A 24,487-nucleotide genomic window follows, 5' to 3' on the forward strand; every position below is an offset into this window, starting at 1 on the left:
GCTCTAGGGTTTGATGGGGGATGAGGTTGAAGACGGAGGCTGGGGTATTGGATAGGGGGGCAGGGTATGTTAAGGGCTTATATATGGAATGAGTAGGCGGATCTCGACCGTTAGATCAATTTAGATCTACGGTCTGGATCTGATGGCTTAAGTGGAACGTTGTCGTTTCGAGGGTAAGGGGTTTGGGTTGGTCCGGGTGGAAACGGGTCGGGTTCCTCAGTGGGTTGTGGGGAAGTGATCTTGGCCGTTGATCAATCTGAGATCAACGGCCCAGATCACACTGGATTAAAACGGTGTCGTTTAGACACCCTGGGCATCCACTGGTGTTGGACCGGGCAGGCCTGGGTTTTGGGCTGTTTGTTTGGGCTTGTTTTGTTTTAAAGACCGGACTGACCCAAGTCCGAAACTCCCTCTTTTTTTTTTTTTTCTTTTTAATTCTTTAAAATAATTTGCCAAATAATACCATGTAAACATTGGACAACAATTATCACACAATTAACATTTAATTATACTAAACACTTAATGACAAAATACAATGAAGGACGCACATATTTTATTTTTCTTTTAATAAACAGATTACGGTTCACACGACATATAGACATATTTTTTTTATATTTTTTTTTTGAATAAAACAACCATGGGCAAAATCAACAAATAACTATCAATAAAAATGCCACGTAAAAATCTAGCAAATGTACAGCAGAACCAATTGCTATTATTTTGTTTCTTTTGGAGTGATTGTCGCGTAAAACAAAAATCACGTGCTCACAGTGATCAAGATACCTGAAAACAGATACAGCGATTCAAGAATCAAAACCACATGTATGCTGAAAGATGTTTGCAAGGAAAAGATCTATTATACAGTTATGAAAAATAAAGAGATGATCTATAACCACTTCAAATGGAGAAGGAGGAAAATTTAGTAACTTTGATTTGGTCTAGTTAAGTATGGACTTCTACATAGTGAGCTTTTAAGTACTAGAAGGAATATCTGTTCATAGACTAACAACACGAGCCCATTTCATGGCAGGCCTACCACCATCAGTTAGAAAGAAACAAGTACTATAAATGTCGAGCTTATTTCCCAAATATATTTGGGTTAAGCTAAAATACAGATCGTTCACATTTCGTAGGACTGTCCGGTTGTCCAAAAGGTAACTTGTAGTTTTGGGGATGGAAAGAGATTTAAGTCTTCATATATTAAGAGGGTTTTAGGGGATAGAGGGGATGTAACTTTTCAGACACATAAGGTCGGCCAGCTAGCTCCTTATCAAAAAATAATAAGTATGCCAAAGCGTTCTTACACTAAAAAATCTTCATCTCCTTTAGAATGAATTCAAGAAAGATCCTTGATGACATACATGAAAGAAACTGTTATAACCTCATAACCAAAAGAGTTAAGTAGTAGATAAAACTACAGAGAGAAAGACTTAAAAGTAAGTTAACTTGGGAATATGAGCAATGCTAGCCGGTATAACTCCAGTCATCTTGTTGTAGGATAGGTATCTGTAACAACCAGAGATATCAAAGTTGACACTAGTTGAAAGCTTAAGCATGAAAATATTTGTAAGTACTGAATAAAGATAGTGGTTATTATCCAGAAATATACACTTAACTTGAAGACCAAAACATAGAACTTACAAGATCTCCAAGTTCGTCAAATTTGCAAGCTGTGCTGGAATGCCACTAAAATAATTATTATTTAAGTAACTGCAAGTTAAAGTGGTAAGATGAGAAGTCCTTATATTAGCACATATTCCATCAAGTTAGAAGCAAGATACGTCACGAGTTGAGACTTGGTAATCAACTTAGAGGTTACGAAGGGCAGGAAAGCATCCTTCACGCGTATGAGTTCCCGAATAGTCCCAACCTAACAACTGTTACCAACATCCCTCGAATTGCATCAGATCACACTGTCGACCATGTAGGAGACAGATTGAGTTGCTTAATTAAAAGGAAAAAAGAAAGATAGAAGACAGTATCTTACAGGTGCCGAAGATACTGCAAGGTGCCCAACTCAGGTGGAATTCGTCCAGCAAAATGATTTTCATGCAGATAGAGATAACGCAGCTCTGGGAGACTAGCAAGCTCCTTGGGGACTTCGCCTTTAATATTATTAAAACTCAGGTAGCTGAATAAGATCGAAGGGATCAATTATTAATTATGACCCTAAACAGATCAGGACATAGATAGTAGACTGAAAAGGTATTGAAGTACTCACAGATGTGTTAGCTGCTTTAGTTCACCAATTTCAGGAGGAATGACATCTTGCAGCTTATTCCACCTTATATTTCTGGAAGAGAAAATTCAAGAACAGGATGTAATCAACATGAATAGCAATATACACTTGGAAAGTACAAGGCTCCAAATAGTTTCACTAACCCAACAATATCACCCAAAAAAAAAAAAGAGAGCACAGGGCAAGAATCACATTCGTTAGTCAAAATCTCTATGCTAATAAATAACAATTACTCCAAAAGCATTGATCATGTCAATTAATTACCTAATAATCATTTATCTAAATACAATACAATAATTTGGATAATGCAAACCAAATGAGCCTTAAAATGGTAATGCCATTGTTATACATTAATTTCCTTTCCTTCCTATCCTTCAAATGATTAACCCCTATAGGTGGTTGAATGACAGCGGCAAGTAGACCACAATGTTCTATAAGAGAAAAAGTGAGACTTCGTAGTTACTTGATAATAGAAGAAAAATATTTTTACTTTTCAGGTTAACAATTATATGTCTCCTCAATTACAGACTACAGTTGATTTTGACTACCAAAAGACGCGCCTCAAATAGAAAAACTTCAGTAGTTGAGGTCATTGCCCCAAGCGCAAGTATCTGATAAACAGAGACGGATTTAGAATGTTAAGCTTATGGGTTCCTACAACGATCTCAAGTTAATATACATAATAATTGGATCAAAGAAGTGGGTTCCAAGCTAAATATTCTTACATTTTTAATGAATTTTTTAGTATAAATACATGGTCTATGCAAAAGTTACTGGGTTCACGGGAACTCATAAACCTTGCATTAGATCCGCCCGTGCTGATAAAGATTACGTTTGATCAGGTTGAGTTTTCATTTCTTGGCCAAATTGTTATGGATGTGGTCAGTTTGTATGATGTTCATCCAGATTTCAATAACACAGCATAGAGTCTAGACATAGTTATGATGCAAAAGAGCAACAAATTAGAGAGACATCACATGAACATTTAGAGAAAAGATGGTACAATATTTTCAGCCGCTTCAAACAGCCAATTTGAGGAGGAAGTGGACCAGTCATCTTGTTGTTATGCAGATCCCTGCCATATATAAAAGGATAAAAAACATTACGAATCTCAAATAAAGATTAAAATGACAGAACAATGCAAATGCAAAGTCCCCAAAAAGAACAGAACAAAAGCACCTTATGATTAATGTGCAGCTTGATAATTCGTTTTATTGGATTAACAAGTACAAACGACTGGAGAGCATAGAATCACATACAGATTGGAGACTTACAGCAAGTTTATCTGTTTGAATCAGATAAAAATATAGTTTAAGAAAAGAAATTGCTAAAACTCATCAGGAATAAAATTCTGGTATAGAGCCAAGAAGCATCTTACAGCCGAGTAAGATCCAATAGATTAGTTACAATGGGCCGACAATAGAAACGGCATAAACTGCCCTGCAAGTTGAAAACTACAAAATTGTGAAGAGAAGCGGTAGTGATATTGGAAAATTGAAAATGACAATAATCAGATAGATATATATTATACTACAGGTCGTTCGAACATAAAATAGAGAATGATTGGCAGATATTATCTCCAAAAGCAAGAGAATGACTATTCAGAAACGGAGAGGCAATACTTAGAGTTCAGTAACTACACTAAAATCACCCTGTGTGGTACATGTAACACCAGACCATGGGGGTAAATTACCATCTCCACAAGGATCATCACCAACCCATGCATACACTACTCTCCATCCAAGAGATGCCCTAATTTCATTCAAAGCTTTCACTGAAGTCACAAAAAACATACTTTTAGATTTAACAAGAACTAACTTTTTCTGTCCATGAATGCATTGAAAGATATTAGTCAAACTATAAAAAAATTCATGCTTGAACAAAAACATTAAGTAATTTCCCTTCCTTGTGGAATAAAAAATATACACCATATAACAAAGTTTTCGTCAGAAGTACTAATTAATACTCTCTCTGTACCAATTTGTACGACATTCTCGAGCTGTTAACTTTTAATATTTCAAATTCATTAAACTATAAAAAGTATAAGCTTTGATGGAATGTTTTCTCCATCAAAGTAACTTTTCAAATATTATTTAAAATATGTACTACTATCAGTAGCATAAAGTCATAAATATAGATATATAACACTGTATCAAGTCAAATACTTTCATATAACTTTTGATAATCTGAAATGCCATCGTAAAATGGAAAAGGATTACAATACAAACATGAACACTACTACTAGTAAAATAACAATGTATTATTACACCATGATTCTACATTATAATGCCCCATGTTGGACTTCGCTAAGGCTTTTGGGTTGGTGATTGCGAACTCTAGCTTTCCGAAGAGGGAGGAGCATTTGGTTACTTTTCAGAATGCGGTGGCGCAAGGTGATTCTGGGTGAGATACTCGCGGCGCAGCATAGACTCTTGGTGATGGACGTTGGCTTTAGGTTAAAGAGGAGGAAAAGGTCTACTCGAGGAAGACCGAGAATTAGGTGGGGAGCCTTAACTAAGGATAAAGCCCAAGAGTTGGAGTGGCGGTTGTCGGTTATGGGAGCTTGGAGGAGCAGTGGGGACGCGAACACTATGTGGTCAGCGACAGCAGACTGTATAAGGGAGGCTGCGAGAGAGGTATTAGGGGTCTCGACGGGTGTCTTTGGTGGGCACAAAGGAGACTGGTGGCGGAATGAAATGGTCCAAGGTAAAGTGAAGCGAAGAAGGCGGCGTACCTGAAGTTAGTGGGGAGCATAGGTGAGGAGGAGAGGCGAGCGTGCATGGAGAGGTACAAGGTAACTAGGAAGGAAGCTAAACTGGTAGTCACGGAGGCTAAGACTGCGGCTTATGGTCGTATGTACGAGGAACTGGGGGAAAAAGGCGGGGAGAAGAAGTTATTCCGGCTGTCCAAGTTGAAAGAGAAGAAGGCTCGGGATTTGGACCAAGTGAGATGCATCAAGGACGAAGATGGTAGAGTATTGATGGAAGATGTCCAGATTAAGAGGAGATGGAAAACTTACTTTCATAAACTTCTGAATGAAGAAGGGGATCAGGATATTGTGCTAGGCGAATTGGAGCATTCTGAGAGTCACTGTAACTTTGGGTATTGCAGGCGTATCAAGGTTGAGGAGGTCGTGGAAGCTATGCGTAAGATGAGCAGGGGCAGAGCGACCGGGCCAGACGAGATTCCGGTGGAATTCTGGAAGTGTGTGGGGAGAGCAGGTTTGGAGTGGTTGACTGGGTTGTTTAATGTTATTTTTAAGGCGAAGAGGATGTCGGATGAGTGGAGGTGGAGTACAGTGGTTCCATTGTATAAGAACAAAGGTGATATCCAGAGTTGTAACAGTTATAGGGGTATCAAATTACTGAGCCATACCATGAAAGTGTGGGAGATGGTGGTTGAAGTGAGGGTGAGAATGACAGTGTCTGTATCCGACAACCAGTTCGGGTTCATGCCGGGTCATTCTACTATAGAAGCTATACACCTTGTTAGGAGGTTGGTGGAACTGTACAGAGAGAGGAAGAAGGATCTGCACATGGTATTTATTGACCTAGAGAAAGCGTATGACAAGGTTCCTAGAGAAGTTCTCTGGAGATGCTTAGAGGAAAAAGGTGTGTCGGTTCCCTACATTATGGCGATTAAGGACATGTATGATGGGGCTAAGACTCGGGTTAGGACAGTAGGAGGCGACTCTGAGTATTTAATGGGGTTACACCAAGGTTCTGCGCTGAGTCCGTTCTTATTCGCCCTGGTAATGGATGCGTTAACAAACCATATTCAAGGGGAGGTTCCATGGTGCATGCTATTCGCCGATGACATAGTTCTGATTGATGAGTCGCGAGTCGGTGTTAACGAGAGGCTGGAAGTTTGGAGACAGACTCTTGAGTCTAAGGGTTTCAAGCTGAGCAGGACGAAGACAGAATATCTGGAGTGTAAGTTCAACGATGAGCTGGGGGAAGTGGGTGTGGATGTGAGGCTTCAATCACAGGTCATCCCAAGTAGAGACAGCTTCAAGTACCTTGGGTCGGTTATCCCGGGGGAGGGGAGATCGATGAGGATGTCACACACCGTATTGAGGTAGAATGGATGAAGAGGAGGTTAGCATCTGGAGTCCTGTGTGACAAGAGAGCACCACCGATACTCAAAGGTAAGTTATATAAAGCGGTGGTTAGACCGGCCATGATGTATGGGGATGATTGTTGGCCTGTTAAGAACTCACATATCCAAAAGATGAAAGTAGCAGAAATGTGGATGTGGATGTGCAGACACACTAGGATGGATAAAATTACGAATGATGATATTCGGGAGAAGGTGCACGTGGCTCCCATTGATGACAAGATGCGGGAAGCGAGACTCAGATGGTTCGGGCATGTTAAGAGGAGAAGCCCAGATGCTCCGGTAAGGAGGTGTGAACAGCTGGTTGTGGAGGGCACAAGAAGAGGTAAAAGGCGGCCTAAGAAGTATTGAGGAGAGGTGATCAGGCAGGATATGGCGAGACTTCGGATTTCCGAGGACATGACACTTGATAGGAAGATGTGGAGGTCGAGTATTAGGGTTGTAGGTTAGGAGTTAGTTGAGTCTTGCCTTACTTTGTACCTTTGTGAGCCTAGTCTGGTAGGGTTTTTGTCTAAGATAGCTAGTGGCAATGTTGTGTCTTACTATTTCGCTTTTCAGTGCAGGACCTATTTACTAGCCATCGCTTTTGCTTTGCATCTTTCTTCTGGATTTCATGTTGTTCCTATTTTTCCTATGATTTCTGTGGTAAAACTAATATTGTCTCATTTTGTCTTTTTATTCTCTTAAGTCGAGGGTCTTTTGGAAACAACTTCTCTACACCTTCGGGGTAGGGGTAAAGTCTGCGTACACACTATCTTCCCCAGACCCCACTAGTGGGATTTTACTGGGTTGTTGTTGTTGATTCTACATTATAACAAGAGTTTAAGTTCTATGAACTAACAGTATAAAAAAAATATTTACAAAGTCAGGTCACCTAAAAGGTAATTACATATGATCTTATTTAGAAGGTAGAATGGCCTAAATGGCACCTATACTTGTGTCACTTTGTCATGTCGGTCCTCCTACTTCACTTTTTTTCATCCAGACACTTCAACTTGTTCAAAATCTATATTTTAAACCCCTCTGACCATTGACCAAGCACATGTGGCAAAATAATGGTTGAGATGGACAAAGTGAGTGTAATTCACGCAGATAATGAGTGTGAATATGAACATTTTGAACAAGAAATTATTAAAATAAGAAGAAAAGTCATTAAAATAAGTAAAAAAGAAAAGAAAAAAAAAAAAAAGAAATTTGTTCCTCCCCCAACGCTTCTTCTTCTTCTTCTTCCGCACTGTAACCCCCCCATAACAACACTCCCCTCCCTTTTTGTTCCCCAGTACGCTTCTTCGTCACCCCCACACCCAACACACACACCCAACAACACCTCCTCACTTTTCGTTCCCCCCTGTACGCTTTTCCCCTCCTACTTTTCATCGCTGATATGTTCTGGAATTTATACTTGTTCTTCTTTTTCAAAGAAGTTGCATTTGGCATAGGGATGCAACAATGGTTGTAGTGTATGATCCAGTAACTGAAGGTCCAGATCCAAAGTCCAAAGAGATTGGTAGAGCTCAAGGCATGTACATAAATTCACAGTTAGATGGCAAGGGACTGCACTTGATGTTATCTGTTATTTTCACTGATGGGGAATTCAAAGGGAGTACTTTGGAGATTCCAGGTGCTGATCTTTTTGCAATGAAGGAGAGGGAATTCTCAATTGTTTCAGGGACTGGTTTTTTTTAGATTTGTTAAAGGTTATGGCATTATGACAACTCACTTTATTGATATGCCTAATCTCATAGCCATTCTTAAGCTTCATGTTACTGTCAAGCACTATTGACGTTTACTAGTTCTATTTATTGGTAATTTTGTGGGTCCTATCCTAAGTTAAAGTTGCTTCATGATTCAATTTACAATTCGAATTGTAATGTCTAGGTTAATAGATTTCATGAAGAATGTGATTTATGATGTTGGAAGGTTTTTTTTTAGGCAACTGAAAACTATTTGGTGATGTACGCTTCTCCCTTCCCCGGCTTCTTCTTTCTCCCCTCCACCTTCTGGTTGTGAATGGAGAAGGGATATGAGATGGACAAGGAAGAAGAAATATGTGCATTTGAGGGAAGAAAGGTGAGGTTGAGGTATTGATTTTCTTTTTCTTTTTCTTTTTCTTTAAGGAAATAGTATATAATAAGTTTTTAGTAGATAAAATATAAAAAATGACATGGAATATCACGTAAGCTAAGATACACACGGTCAGAGGAGTTTAAATTATAGATTTTAAACAAGTTGAAGTGTTTGGATAAAAAAAAGTAAAGTAGGAGTACCGGCATGATAAAGTGACACAAGTATATGTACCATTTAAGCTTTTCTGCCTATTTAGAAAAGTGAAGTAACTTACTATAATAGTTTAAGTTATACCGTGTAAAATTCTTACTATGTCAGTGCGTAGAACTTAAAATCCTTATAACAATAGCTATACTTTGACTAAATCGTCTAAAGACTATACCTAGAAACTACTTAATAAAGTAAATTTGAAAACTTGATCAGCTAATACGTAAAAAGCAGCATAAAATCTCAATAGACGGAATCATAATTACAGAAACTAACTAAAAAATGAAAAAGTAAATGAGGCGAGCTGAGGGTGAAAAGGCGAAATACCGGCACGCTTGAGGGTTTCACAGTTAACGACGCCGTTTTTGATGAAGGAGAACACGAATCAAGAGAAATACTGAAGGTAAATGACAATGGCGCGCCATTTAGTTTGATATAGAAGTTGAGATCGAAGCTTCGAGAATTATTCACACTAGAGAGAGAACTGAAGAAGAAGATGAAGAAGAAGAAGAGGAGATCGCAAAGTGATACAAGATGATCTCACTATGTGCGTGCGTGTAGGAAACGAAAAATTGGAATTCTTTCGCATGAATACCAGAAATGTGTAAAACGCAAGCCAGAGATGGCATGCCTCGAACAGTATGACGTCGCATATATTTTATGCGAGGTACTAAAAACTGAATTTCAGCCCAATTAGGTAAAATTACACAACTTAATTAATTGATCAACTTAGAATTTAGAGCAATTGAGGGGAGGAATTACAAATTCCGGGGGGGGGGGGGGGGAGGGGCAGCTTTTTAAATTCTTTCTTTTTTCCATTTTTATATTTCTTATAGACCCATATTTTTGTCACACATTACAACTTATTTATCTGTTTATATGAAAAGAGTTAATTTAATTTTAATTTCAAAAAAGAACATCAAACTAATAAAAGAAAATGTGTCTATAAGAAATATTAAAGATGAAAAAAAAGAAAGGATTTAAAAATTCATTAGCAATTACACCATATTTACATACTTATATGAAAAAATTTAATTCAAATTTTATTTAAAAGAAAAGAACATCAAAATGTGTATTTTACTTGTGCAACTAAACATAGCACTGAGAATTTTGATGTAATTCACTACTGTAATCAAGCATGATATTGAACCTCCTTTTCAATGCTATTGTATTCCTTATAGTCTCATTGGCGAAACTTTTCCAAATCTAGAAGCATCTTTTTAAAAAACTAAAGAATTTTTTTCAAAGTTGAAGTGTTTGGCCAACCTTTTAAAAAAATGTTTTTCAATATTTGAAGAAACAGAAAAAAATAGCTTCTTCCCAAAAGCACATTTGTGTGATGACCCGATAGGCCATCTTATGCTTTAAAATCAAATTCTGTGTCCTGAGGCCTTAAAAAACTCACTTTAGTCTTCTTCGATTTGCGTGCACAATCCGGATGTGTTTCCGGGAAGCTTTTATGCTAAAACTTAAGAAAAATGTGAAATTTTGCTTTGAAATCCATTAGAGCTGACTTGGGTCAACGTTTTGAGCAATATGACCCGAATTCGTATTTTGAGGGTCCCGGTGGGTCCTATCGTGATTTGGGACTTGGGCGTATGCCTGGAATTGAATTCGGAAGTCCCTAGCCCGAAATATCGGACTTTGTTGAAATTTGAAAGTTAAAGGCTTAATGAATTTGAAATGTTTGACCAATAGTTGACTTTTTGAATATCGAGTCCGTATTTTTATTCCGGAATGCAGTATAGGTCCAATACCATATTTATGACTTGTCTGTGAAATTTGGTGAAAAAAGGAGTTGGTTTGACGTGATTCTGACATCCGGATATAAAAATAGAAGTTTCAAAGTTTTCTTGAAAATTTCAATTTGATTTGGTGCTCAATTCGTAGTTCTAGGTTTTATTTTCGCGATTTGATCACACGAGCAAGTTCGCATGATCTTTTTAGACTTGTGTGCACTTTTGGTTTAGAGCCCCGAGAGCTCGGGTGAATTTCGGATAGGCTACAGAGTGAAAATTGGACTTAGAGCATTGCTGGTTCTGCAATTTCTGTAACTGGTGTCTGATCTCGCATTTGTGAGATCAGTGTTCGCATTTGCAAACATTCCCTATGCTGACAGGCTCGCAATTACGAGCAAATTCTTCGCATTTGCGAAGTGTACCTGGGCCAGCCTTAGTTCGCATTTGCGATCAAGAGGTTGCATTTACGGGAGCCAGTGTTCGCATTTGCGGACAAATCTTCGCATTTACGGAGAAATCTTCGCATTTGCGAAGTAGGAGCTATGCAAGTAGGGATCGCAAATGCGATCAATGGGTCGCATTTGCGGAAGGATCAAAGTTCGCATTTGCAAACTATTCGTCGCAAATGTGATGAAAGCAGGGATGTGAAACCTTCGCATTTGCAAATCCCAGGTCGCAAATGCGACACCTGCAACTGATCAAACCTTGACGTAGACGGGATATTTGGTTTATTCTTCAAATTTTCAAACTCAAGAACCCTAGAGGCGATTTTTCAAAGAACTTTTCTTCCCCAAATCATTGCTAAGTGATTCTAAACTAGTTTCTTTCAATCTTTTACTACTTTTCCTAAGATTTCAACCTAAAATTTAGAGTTTTCATGGTGAAAATTGGGGGGGGGGGGGGGTAGAATTAGGGATTTTAAAAAATAGGAATTTAGACCTCAAATTGAGGTCGGATTCCAAAATAAATTACATAACCGGGCTCGGGAATGAATGGATAATCATAGTTTGGTCTGAATTTCGGGTTTGGACGAAGCGGGCCCGGGTGTTGACTTTTTCAATAATGACCTAAATTGAATTCTTTACAATTGTGGGTAGTTCATAAGGCTTAATTTGAATCGTTTAGTTGGTAAATTGCCAGATTCTATTGGTTCGGAGGCTTGTTTGAAAGGCAAAGCTGTGGTTGAGCTTTGAGTTTGGTCTTTGGAGCGAGGTAAATATCGTGGTTAACCTTGACTTGAGGGATTAGGATTTATTTGTCTATTTGCTACGTGTTTAGATGTTGGATACAACGTATATGTGAGGTGACGAGTATTTATGCGTTGTTGTCAGGTTATAGCATGCAGGTGGAATTGGTTCTTTGTAATTGTTGCTTTACTTGATCATATTATCCATGCTTAGACTAGTTAATTATTAAATTGATTGTTCTTATCATATTTATGAGCTTTGGTGATAATTGATTATGGATTCCGAGTTGAGATTGGTATGGTCGGACCGTTGTTGAAGTAAGGCTTATACTTATTGATCCTATCTCCCTGTTTTTACTTGTTCATTGTTATGTGGTAAGAGAGAGTGTTAATGCACGAAAGATGATGTCGTATCGTATATGAGTGTTAATGCACAAAGGGTGATGCCGTGTCATGTTATAAGAGTTAATGCATGAAGGGTGATGCCATGCCGTTTCTGCTGATTTATATGATGACGTGATTCGGACGTTCGGTTGTAAAAATAGAAGTTTCAATATTTTCTTGAAAATTTCAATTTGATTTGGTGCTCAATTCGTAGTTCTAGGTGTTATTTGGCTTCGGGCACTTAACCCATTTCTATTCTGTCATACCGTATGGCCCCGCCAGAGTTGAAAGAATTGAAGAAGCTATTGCAAGATATGCTTGATAAGGGTTTCATTAGACCTAGTGTCTCGTTCTGGGGTGCGCCCGTGTTATTTATAAAGAAGAAGGATGGATCGATGAGGATGTGCATAGATTATCGGCAGTTGAACAAAGTCACCATCAAGAACAAATATCCATTGACAATGATTGATGATTTATTTGATCAGCTTCAGAGTGCTAAGGTATTTTCAAAGATCGAGTTGAGGTCTGGCTACCATCTATTAAGGATTAGGGCATCCGATGTCTCTAAGACAACTTTACGGACTCGGTATGGGCATTATGAGTTTCTGGTGATATCATTTGGGTTGACAAATGCTCCAACAACATTTATGAATTTGATGAATCGGGTGTTCAAGACCTATCTGGATTCCTTTATGATTGTGTTTATTGATGATGTCTAGATTTACTCCCGCAGTTGAGAGGAGCACGAGCAGTATCTTCGGATCGTTCTTCAGACTTTGAGAGACAGCCAGTTATATGATAAGTTTTCAAAATGCGAGTTTTGGTTAAGCTCAGTCGTTTTCTTGGGGCATGTTGTTGGCAGAGGGTATTCAAGTGTATCCTAAGAAGATTGAGTCAGTTCAGAACTGGCCTAGACCCACTTCAGCTACGGAGATCCTGAGTTTCTTGGGATTGGCGGGTTATTAGCGTCGGTTTGTGGAGGGGTTCTCATCTATAGCAGCCCCGTTGACCAGGTTGACCCAAAAGGGTGCCTCATTCAGATGGTTGGACGAGTGTGAGGCGGGCTTTCAGAAGCTTAAGACTGCTTTGACTACGGCACCGGTGTTGGTATTGCTCACAGGTTCAGGATCTTATACGGTATATTGTGATGCATCTTGTATTGGACTTGGTACGGTATTGATGCAGGATGGCAAGGTGATTGCATACGCATCAAGGCAGCTAAAGGTTCACGAGAAGAATTACCCTGTTCATGACTTAGAGTTCCATTGTTCTTGTTCATGCGCTGAAGATTTGGAGGCATTATCTTTATGGCGTCTCGTGTGAGGTATTCATGGATCATCGGAGCTTGCAATATTTGTTCAAACAAAAGGAGCTCAATTTGAGGCAAATGAGGTGGTTGGAGCTATTGAAAGACTATGATATCACCATCTTGTATCATCACGGTAAGGCTAATGTGGTGGCTGATGCCTTGAGTAGGTAGTCAGTGAGTATGGGCAGTCTTTCGTACATTCCAGTCAGTGAGAGACCGCTTGCATTAGATATTCAGGCCTTGGCCAATTAGTTAATAATGTTGGGTGTTTCTGAGCCCAGTCGTGTTCTAGCTTGTACAGTCGCTCGGTCTTTATTATTTGAGTGCATCAGGGAGCGGCAATATGATGACCCTCATTTGCTTATCCTTAGGGACACAGTGCGGCACGGTGATGCCAAGCAAGTTATGGTTGGAGATGATGCAAGATCGTGTTTGTGTGCCTATGTGGATGGACTTCGTGAGTTGATTCTAGAGGAGGCCCACAGTTCCCGGTATTCTATTCATCGGGGTGCCGCCAAGATGTATCAGGACTTGCGGCAGCATTATTGGTGGAGGAGGATGAAGAAGGATATAGTTGCATATGTAGCTCGGTGTTTAAATTGTTAGCGAGAAAAGTTTGAGCATCAGAGATCTGGTGGTTTGCTTCAGAAAATAGAGATTCCTGAGTGGAAGTGGGAGCGTATCACTATGGATTTCGTTGTTGGACTCCCATAGACTCAGAGGAAGTTCGATGCAGTTTAGGTCATTGTGGACAGGCTGACCAAGTCAGCGCATTTCATTCCTGTAGAAGTTACCTATTCTTCAGAGCGGTTGGCTAAGATTTACATCCGCGAGATCGTCCGTCTCCACGGCGTGCCCGTGTCTATCATTTCTGATCGAGGTACACAATCCACCTCACATTTCTGGAGGGCAATACAACATTAGTTGGGCATAGAAGTGTTCATGGTTCAATTTGGGTCGGTTTTCCCCAAAAAAGAAACCAAACCAAGTAAGTCGATTTTTCAAATATTGGAACCAAATCAAACTAATTAAGTCGGTTTTTTATCGATTCGGTTTTTGTCTGTTTTTTGGTTTTTTCGGTTATTTATCAGTTTTTCTTAAATATGAGACATACACTACCAAACGCATATTCCGGTGACTACATTTTCAACGTAACACTATCAAATCAATTGCTCTTTGAGAAATCTATCATTTACCAAGATATGTTGATGATAATTGAATCAACTAGTGATGGATAATTTAAGTACTTAATTAAAAATTGATTATTTTTAACATGAAATAAATTCTTGTACTTAGCAAAAGAAAATTACCAATCAAACTAGAATGTAAAAGCAAAGAATTAGATTATTATAATAGAAAAGAACTAAACTAAAAATACACATGACTAATATGTACCATACATTTTAAATTTTTTATATTATATAGTGTAATAATAAATTTAAATAGCTAATTTTATAGTCGGTTTGGTTCGATTTTTTTGGTTATTTTTTTATTTAAACCAAAACCATACCAAATTTGATCGGTTTCTAAAATTCAAACCAAACCAAACCTAAAAAGTATCGGTTTTTTTGGTCAGTTTGGTTCGATTTTCAATTTGGTTCGATTTTTCAGATGTTTATGAACATCCCTAGTTGGGCACGCAGGTTGAGTTGAGCACAACGTTTCATCCTCGAACGGACGGAGAGTCCGAGTGCACTATTCAGATATTGGAAGATATGCTTCGCGCTTGTGTTATAGACTTCGGAGGCTCTTGGGATCAATTCTTGCCACTTGCGTAGTTTACCTACAACAACAACTATCAGTCGAGCATCTAGATGGCTCCCTATGAGGCATTATATGATAGACGGTGTCGATCGCCGGCTGGATGGTTTGAGCCGGGGGAGGCTCGGTTATTGGGTACAGATTTTGTACAGGATGCCTTGGATAAGGTTAAGATAATTCAGGATAGACTTCGCACAGCTCAGTCCAGGAAGAAGAGTTATGCCTACCATAAGGTTCGTGATGTTGCATTCGTGGTCGGAGAAAGAGTGTTGCTCCGGGTATCACCCATGAAGGGTGTAATGAGGTTTGGAAAGAAGGGCAAGTTGAGCCCTAGGTACATCGGACCTTTTGAGATTCTTTAGAGAGTGGGTGAGGTGGATTACAAGCTCGCATTGCCACATAGTTTATCAGCAGTTCATCCGGTATTCCATGTGTCCATGCTTCGGAAGTATCACGGCGATTCATCCTACGTGCTAGATTTCAGTTCTGTCCAGTTGGACAAAGATTTGACTTATGAGGAGGAGCCGATGGCTATTCTAGCCCGACGGGCTTGTCAGTTGAGATCGAAGAGTTATCCTTCAGTTCGAGTGCAGTGGTGAGGTCAGCCCGTCGAGGCAGTTACCTGGGAGTCCGAGTTAGACATGCGGAGTAGATATCTTGTCACGAACCAAAATTCCCACCATCGGGATCGTGATGACTCTTAACATCACACTTGCTAGGCAAGCCAACGTTTGAGTATTATTAACCAATTTCCTTTACGTTTCAGTGATAAAAATAAACAAGCTAAATCAAGTAGAAATAAATGCGGAATTAGGTAAATAGCCTCTTTGTTTATATACTATTACCAATACTATTGCTGCTACTACCCAGAATCTGGTGTCACAATCCACGAACACACTATGATTTTCTACAAACATTAAACTGAAAGAAATTACAACTATTTTGGAAGTGAAGAAAAACAGTAATATAGAGATGTAGAAGGGGACGCCAGGGCCTGTGGACGCCAGCAGGACTACATTGGGTCTCCTAGTTGAAAATATTTGCAACTGACATCTCGATCAGCCACTACCTACTCCAAAATCTGCACAGAAAGTGCAGAGTACATTATTAGTACAACCAACCCCATGTACTGATAACTGCCGAGCCTAACCTCGACGAGGTAGTGACGAGGCTACGACGGGGCAATTACAATATAACCTGCATACATTGTATAATAAAAGCAGAAAGGAGGACATGACAAAATAAAGCAGTAACCTGCAAGGAATGAATACATAACTCAAGTGTCTTATTAGTATCCAGCTATAACCAATCCTTAAGTGAAGTGCAAAGCTACAGAAAAACTTACATAGTAGAAGAAAGATACATAAATGCATAAACTGATGCGGCGCACATCCCGATCCCACCATTGTCACACCTCCTTTTTCCGCACCCGAGGGGGCGCAGGGGAGTTTTTCCAATTAAAGGACAATCAAAACGGGATTTGTTTATTTATTTCAGAGTCGCCACTTGGGAGATTTAGGGTGTCCCAAGTCACCAATTTTAATCCCGAATTGAGGAAAAGAATGACTCCATATTACAGTCTGCGTACCAGAAATTCGGATAAGGAATTCTGTTAACCCGGGAGAAGGTGTTAGGCATTCCCGAGTTCCGTGGTTCTAGCACGGTCGCTCAATTGTTATATTCGGCTTGATTATCTGATTTTATACAAGTATGAACTTATGTGCAAATTTTAACTTTTAACCGCTTTATTATTATTGTTTTTACAAGAATGTGAACATCGCTTAAAACACGTCTTTGGACTGCGTCACATGAAATGCACCCACAATCCGGAACGCATTTTATTTGATGTTTTGAGATTTGGATTTGGGTCGCATGAAATGCACACCCGAGCTTAAGAAAGTAAATTATTAAACACGCGCCTAAAGAGACTATCGCGTTATTATTTTGGGAAGACAGTGAAATTCACTAAACGGTCCATCCCAAATTCAAAGTATTTATTATGACTAATTATTGAGGGCCCCGCAATTTGCATTTTTATTTGGGCGAGGCTCGTCTCATTCATGATTAAAAAAAAGATTTGCAACGGCATGGAAATGCATCTCATACCACGTCACCGTCAATGTACCCGTGATTAGAGACACATTTCGATTCCGTTGAGATTTGGATTTGGGTCACATAAATGTGCACCCGAGTTTAGGGAGATAACATTATTAAAGGCGCTCCTAAAGCAACTAGCGCATTATTATTTTGGGCTAGGGCCGTGAAATTTGTTAAACGGCCCGTCCCGGAATCTAAGTATTTAATGCATATATTTTGTGAGGGCCCTGCAATTTGTCCCTTTTATTCGGCGAGGCTCGTCTCATTTTATTCTTTATTATTGCTATTATATTTTTTTATTTTTTATTTTTTAAAAGGATGCCATTTTTATGTCTTTAACAATACTAAAACTTACGGCCTCTTTACAACTAAAATCTCATGACTTGTTAAAAGTTTAATAAAAGGAGTTTAGTGAATGAGTGTTTCGGTAGTAGTAACAACATGCACTAATACTATTTTTTCGAATGACCTAACCGAAGGAAAGGACGAACAGATTAACGTCAAACTTGTGTCATAGAACGACTAGTCCAACTTAATTAAACGACATCAAATAAACAAGAATAACATAACATGAAAATGAACCAAAATGCAGACAATGAAACATAGGCAGAAAATTTCCATACCAATTTTTATATTGCATCTCAAACATTCAACGTAAGTTTATTTATCTAATACATCGAGGTTTACTAACCTTTGCACCTCGACAAACTCAGAGCGACAAACACGATTCCGACGGAACTTAAGCCGGACCTTTCTGAACGAAGAACAACGACAGAACCTCGGACAGCGCCTCGACGTACCGGACCTCGACGAACAAAACAACCTCACCGGACTGAAGCAACGACTGAGCTACTCAGCAACGCAGCGACGCAGCAACAGCTGCTGTATTTTTCGACGCAGCAACTGTTGCGAGAAGCTGCAACAAAGGGGTCGTTGGAGGTGATGAAAGGAGCAACTATGGAGGTCTGTTTGGTTGTTGACGGAGGTGGAGGAGTGACGATGATTATGGGTGGTCGGAGGTTTTTGTGGACTGGTTTTTGTCGACTGCTCCTTTTGACGTGGGGTGGCGTTCGGACAGTGGAGGTCGTTGATGATGGTAGGGTTTTTCGTTGGTTTTGGTGGTGATTTGGGTAGGTGTTTGGCGATGGGAAGGTGCCAGACTGGAGCTGGAGCTCCGACGATGGGGCAGCGGTGGTTGACGACGAGGGGAGCAGGGAGGTTGGTTGCCGGTGGGTTTGGAGTGGTTCTGCTGGTTTTTTGGTCGTTTGGACAGTAGGGGGTGTGGGCAGTGGTGTTGAGGCGTTGGGGAAGGGAGGTCCGACTGGTTGGGGTGATGGTTATGGCGTGGAGGTGATGGGACGGTTTAATGGTGGTGTTCCGGCGAGGGGGAAGTGACGGGGTCCTCTCTTTTTTGTAGGGTTTTTTCTTCTTCTTCTTTATGAAGAAGAAGATGATGAACAGTACTTATTTCAAAAATTTCCAAAGTCTTTTTTCGTTCCCCCTTGCTTTTGGCCCTTGTCCGTGTTTTGTACTGGGTTTTGCCCAGAAAAATGAGCCCCACGCGTGGTGGGGTTCAAGGTTTATGTCCCCCACGCGTGGTGGGGTTCCCCATGTGTCCTGGACACGGTTTATTATGGGTTAGGTCCGAAATTAGGCCTAAAAACCGGGTAGTTTGAACCCGAATATTATTCTTTTGCCCGGACCCGAGAAATAGGAACACGTTGCTTAAATAGTCCTATGTAAGCAAAATAGCTACTAAAATAAGACTAATTATTTAAAACAAAACTTTATTATTTTCTTAATATTTTTTCAAGATTTAAAATAACTACAAAATATTAATAAAACTATTTTTTGTAATTTTCGTTTTTTATATAAAGATAAAATATAAAGTAATATTTTTGTATTTTTCCAAAATTAAAACGACTATAGAATATTAATAAAACTATTTTTTTTTGTAATTTTCGTTTTTTAATAAAGACAAAAATATGAAGTAATATTTTTTGTACTTTTCAAAATTATAATGACTGCAAACATTAATAGAACTATATATTTTTTATAATTTTTGAATTTATATAAAGTACCGAAATAAAGTACAATTTTTTTTTGTATTTTTCAAGTTTATGAGAGATACATAAACTAAAATTATATATATATTTTTTGTGATTTTGAAATTTTTCTTTTTGCAACGAAATAAAGTAAAAATAGTTAAAATGGCTATACTAGTCCTAAATTAGATATTTAAGCTTAAGAACGTAAAAATTCCCGGGGAGGGTCAAAAATCACGTGCTTACAGCTGCCCCTCTTTGACTGGAAACACGAAGAGTTTTCCGACAAAGAACGACTAGACGTGTTTTTGACCCGACCATTACTTGGACGGACTACACTTAAGGAAAGGGAGGGAATGTGACCGAGCCCTGGTATCTGAGCTGCCTACATATCCTTGGTTATACAGGAATCAGGCCACGTGTAGTTCGGAAATGAGAGAGATAGTGAAGTGTACCGAGGTGAAGAGCCGATCGAGGTGCCGTTCCGTTGAGGTTCCGGTCCGCGGTCCTGTCGTTACAACAAAAATGAAGACTGAAAAAAGACTAACTAAGCCTATCAGCTACTAGTTACAAGGATTCCTATCTGTAAGTCTTCTGAAACTTGGTCTTGAGTCTTGAATGGTGCTTCATACAGACTTCAGGTTTGAACCTTGATACAGCTAGTTGTAGGTGCTAGTTCTTTGAGCGGACCACATCTGTTCTCTACTTCCGTACCTTGGGTTCTTTTCCCCTCTTGTTTTCTTGTTGTCTTTTCTTGACCAGCCTTTTGTGGATGCTGGGGATTTTATTGCTTCCTGCTGGAGGTTCCTGTTGTATTCCTTTGCTTCATTGATTCTAAGTGTGCTCCTTTCTCATATGAGCGGGCTTTTGACTTCAATGCTTCAATTGTATTCCCTTATTCTCCAGGTGGGTGCCTGATTTCTTCCTTCCTTTGTCCTTATTCTCCAGGTGGACGCCTGATTTCTATTTTCTTTGTCCTTGTTCTCCAGGTGGACGCCTGATTTCTTCCTTCCTTTGTCCTTATTCTCCAGGTGGACGCCTGATTTCTTCTTTTCTTTGTCCTTGTTCTCCAGGTGGACGCCTGATTTCTTCCTTTTTTGTCCTTGTTCTCCAGGTGGACGCCTGATTTCTATTTTTCTTTGTCCTACAACAAACTCCGTTCTACAGGCGGGTCTCCTATTGGTAAGATTAAACTTAGGAAGTGCGTCTCCTATGGTGAAACTAAACTGAGGAAGTGCGTCTCCTATGGTGATGACATGCCTGCATTTATACTTGTGGGTGACCTGGAATATGGAATGAACGGACAAAATGTATTCCCGCATTATACTGGTGGGCGACCTAGAACTGAAATGTATTCCCGCATTATACTGATGGGCGACCTAGAATATGGAATGAACGGACAAAATGTATTCCCGCATTATACTAGTGGGCGACCTAGAACTGAAATGTATTCCCGCATTATACTGGTGGGCGACCTAGAACTTAAATGTATTCCCGCATTATACTGGTGGGCGACCTAGAACTTAAATGTATTCCCGCATTATACTGGTGGGCGACCTAGAACTTAAATGTATTCCCGCATTATACTGGTGGGCGACCTAGAACTTAAATGTATTCCCGCATTATACTGGTGGGCGACCTAGAACTTAAATGTATTCCCGCATTATACTGGTGGGCGACCTAGAACTTAAATGTATTCCCGCATTATACTGGTGGGCGACCTAGAACTTAAATGTATTCTCGCATTATACTGGTGGGCGACCTAGAACTTAAATGTATTCCCGCATTATACTGGTGGGCGACCTAGAACTTAAACGTATTTGAAATTGTTTCCCCGTTCTTCCGAGAAAATTTTTGACAATCGGCAGAAAATTTTCTGCCCCGGTTTTGGTGATTTCCCTGGCGTTGTATCTTGCCGCCATCATCAATCCTTTGTTTTCTTGCAGCAGACAAAAGGATTTAATTAGTTTTCATCGTGGTGGTAGAGGGTGCCTTTCGGGCGGATGATTTTTCCTTTCTTCTCTTTTTCTTGCTTTATGTCCCCATAATTGATTAGTGGGCAGAGTTGCCTGCTGGGGGTCTCTAGCCTGCTGGGGATTGGCTTTCAATTAATCCCCTTTTCTGCTTTCTCTTTAAGCACATGTTGTGGGAGTATGCTTTTAATTCCCGAAACCACTCCCTTTATGAGCTTACTTCCTCCAAAATTGCCGGGCACGATCATTGCATTGCCTGGGATCGGCCTTTAAGACTGTTTGTATTATCCTGCATTGGATGAATTCCCCTCCGGTTTCTGGTAGTAAGCTTTGAAAAATCCTTTCAAGACACATTTTAGGAACAGAAATAAAAGATAGAAAAAGGAGAAAATCTTTCTGAACCAATATTTTGGTGGGAGAAGAAACTCAAAAGAACTTATCTGGAGGACATGACTGGTCCCCGTGATCATGACGTGCACCACCGATTCCTGACCCAGTCTATTTGTATCAATCGATTTGCCCGATGGTTTGATTTGCTGGGGCTGATAAAGGAGTGTCCATTTCGAATGTTGTAGCTTTTGTTGATCTGTCTTGTCGCCTCATAGTGCCCTTCGAGGGGTTTTCACTAATGAGACTCTCTCTTTTCTCTCATCTCCCGGCGCCTTATGGTGCCTGTGAAGGTTTTCACCAATAAGACTCTCTCATTTCATGTCCCTCATCTTACATCGCCTCTCGGTGCCTGTGAAGGTTTTCACCGATAAGACTCTCTCATTTTATTTCTTTCGGGGAATCGGGGTGTTGTAGATACGACCCTCTTTTCTGGAGATTCCCTTGACCATCAATTCATTCCCAGTCTTACGATCCTCTCCTTTGCTGGGGATCGGTGTATTATTCTCGGCCTTATTTGCCGGACTTGGCATCTCTTGAACATTGATCGGGAGGTCTTTTGGACGTTGATGTTGGTTTTGGTGTGGAGTTAAAGAAGGGCTATAAAAATGAAAATAATTTGATGGGTGATGTGCTACAACCTTTGGAATCAAGCCTTTGTTGGAACTTAAAACATAACCTCTGCCCCAGTTTTCTTGCTTGGGGAATTTATCTTTTACACTTATGTTGCGCTATGTGCGTTACGCACATGGTCCTATTATGCACACTATGTACATTATGCATCCTATATTCGCTATGATGCACACTATGACCGAGCCGTGAGGCACCTACGTATCCTCTTCGAGGAATCAGGTCAAACGTAGTTCCCACGGTTTTGTATTTCTTATGATTTTATCTTCTTCTCTTTTTTTCTTTTCTTTCTTTTCATTTTCTTTCTCTTTTCTTTTTCTCTTTTTTTTCATGTCTTTTCCATTAGTGATTCCAAAAGAGGGGTATGAAAGAATTACTTAGGCTCAAAGGGGGAATCAAGGGTTAAAAGTGTTTGGATAGAAGAAAGAATTGCCTCCGTCATCTCATTATTCAACAAATGCCAAATACAAACAAATAAACCAAAAATTGCCATAATTAAAGAAATTACGCATAATATCTCTTGACTGCATCTGAATTGATAGCCATGTCGACACATCTACCCTCGACATCTGTCAAACACAAAGCACCGTTGGACAATACTCTGGTCACGATATAAGGCCCTTGCCAATTTGGGGCGAATTTGCCTTTTGCCTCGACCTGATGTGGGAGGATCTTCTTCAATACTTGCTGCCCTACTTCAAACTTCCTGGGGCGCACCTTCTTATTATATGTTCTCGCCATTCTCTTCTGGTACAGCTGACCATGGCACACTGCTGCCAATCTTTTCTCATCTATCAGGCTCAACTGTTCCAATCGAGCTTTGACCCATTCATCATCATCAATCCCGGCTTCAGCGACAATTCGGAGGGACGGAATTTCGACTTCCGCTGGTATTACGGCCTCAGTTCCGTACACCAACAAATAAGGAGTTGTGCCTATGGAAGTTCGGACCGTAGTGCGGTAACCCAACAAAGCAAAGGGTAATCTCTCGTGCCATTGTCTGGACCCTTCCACCATTTTTCGCAGTATCTTCTTGATATTCTTATTGGCTGCTTCGACTGCTCCATTCGCCTTGGGACGATATGGGGTGGAATTGCGGTGTGTAATCTTGAATTGTTGGCATACCTCTCTCATCAAGCTGCTATTAAGATTCGCACCGTTATCCGTGATGATCACTTTTGGGATCCCAAATCTGCAGATGATATGGGAGTGAACAAAGTCCACCACTGCCTTCTTGGTTACTGATTTGAAGGTTTTAGCCTCAACCCATTTGGTGAAGTAATCAATGGTCACTAGAATGAACCTATGACCGTTGGATGCTGCTGGCTCGATGGGCCCAATGACATCCATGCCCCATGCCACAAACGGCCAGGGTGCTGACATCGTATGTAATTCTGTTGGCGGAGAATGGATCAAATCTCCATGTATCTGGCACTGATGGCATTTCCTCACGAAAGTGATACAGTCGTGTTCCATGGTGAGCCAATAACACCCTGTTCGAAGGATTTTTCTTGCCAATACATATCCGCTCATGTGTGGCCCACAAACTCCAGCATGTACTTCTGCCATAACCGTCGTTGCCTGCCTGGCATCCATGCATCTCAACAATCCCAAATCCGGAGTTCTTTTGTACAATATTCCCCCACTGAGGAAGAAACCATTCGACAAACGCCGAAGGGCTCTTTTTTGGTCTCCCGAGGCATGTTCTGGATATATCCCCATTCTGAGGTATTCCTTGATATCATGAAACCAGGGTTCGCCATCTGCTTCTTCTTCTATGGTATTGCAGTAGGCGTGCTGATCACGGACTTGGATATGCAGAGGATCAACATACATTTTGTCAGGGTGGTGCAGCATTGATGCTAAGGTGGCTAAGGCATCTGCAACCTCATTGTGAACTCTCGGGATGTGTTTGAACTTCACCGATCGAAATTGCTTGCTCAGATCATGCAAGCATTGTCGGTATGGTATGAGCTTTAGATCTCGTGTTTCCCATTCACCCTGAATTTGATGTACCAAGAGGTCCGAGTCTCCCAAGACCAAGACGTCTTGGACATCCATGTCAGCAGCCAAGCGCAGACCCAGAATGCAAGCCTCATATTCGGCCATATTGTTGGTGCAATAGAAGCGTAGTTGAGCCGTAACAGGATAATGCCGTCCTGTTTCAGAAATGAGTACTGCTCCTATTCCAACCCCTTTTGCGTTTGCAGCTCCATCGAAGAAAAGCTTCCAACCCGGTTCCTCAGGTAATTCCAACTCATTCGTATGCATCACCTCTTCGTCAGGAAAATACGTTCTTAAGGGCTCGTATTTTTCATCAACGGGATTCTCTGCCAAATGGTCTGCC

General features: G+C 40.2%; 1 pseudogene; it reads right to left on the bottom strand.

Moving 5' to 3' along the window:
• The window catches only part of LOC104231810 (DNA damage-repair/toleration protein DRT100-like), a 58,070-nt pseudogene that overhangs the window by 15,079 nt on the left and 18,504 nt on the right, over positions 1-24,487 (bottom strand).

Source organism: Nicotiana sylvestris, chromosome 10, assembly GCF_000393655.2.
Source record: "Nicotiana sylvestris chromosome 10, ASM39365v2, whole genome shotgun sequence".
In the NCBI taxonomy this organism is placed as follows: domain Eukaryota; kingdom Viridiplantae; phylum Streptophyta; class Magnoliopsida; order Solanales; family Solanaceae; genus Nicotiana; species Nicotiana sylvestris.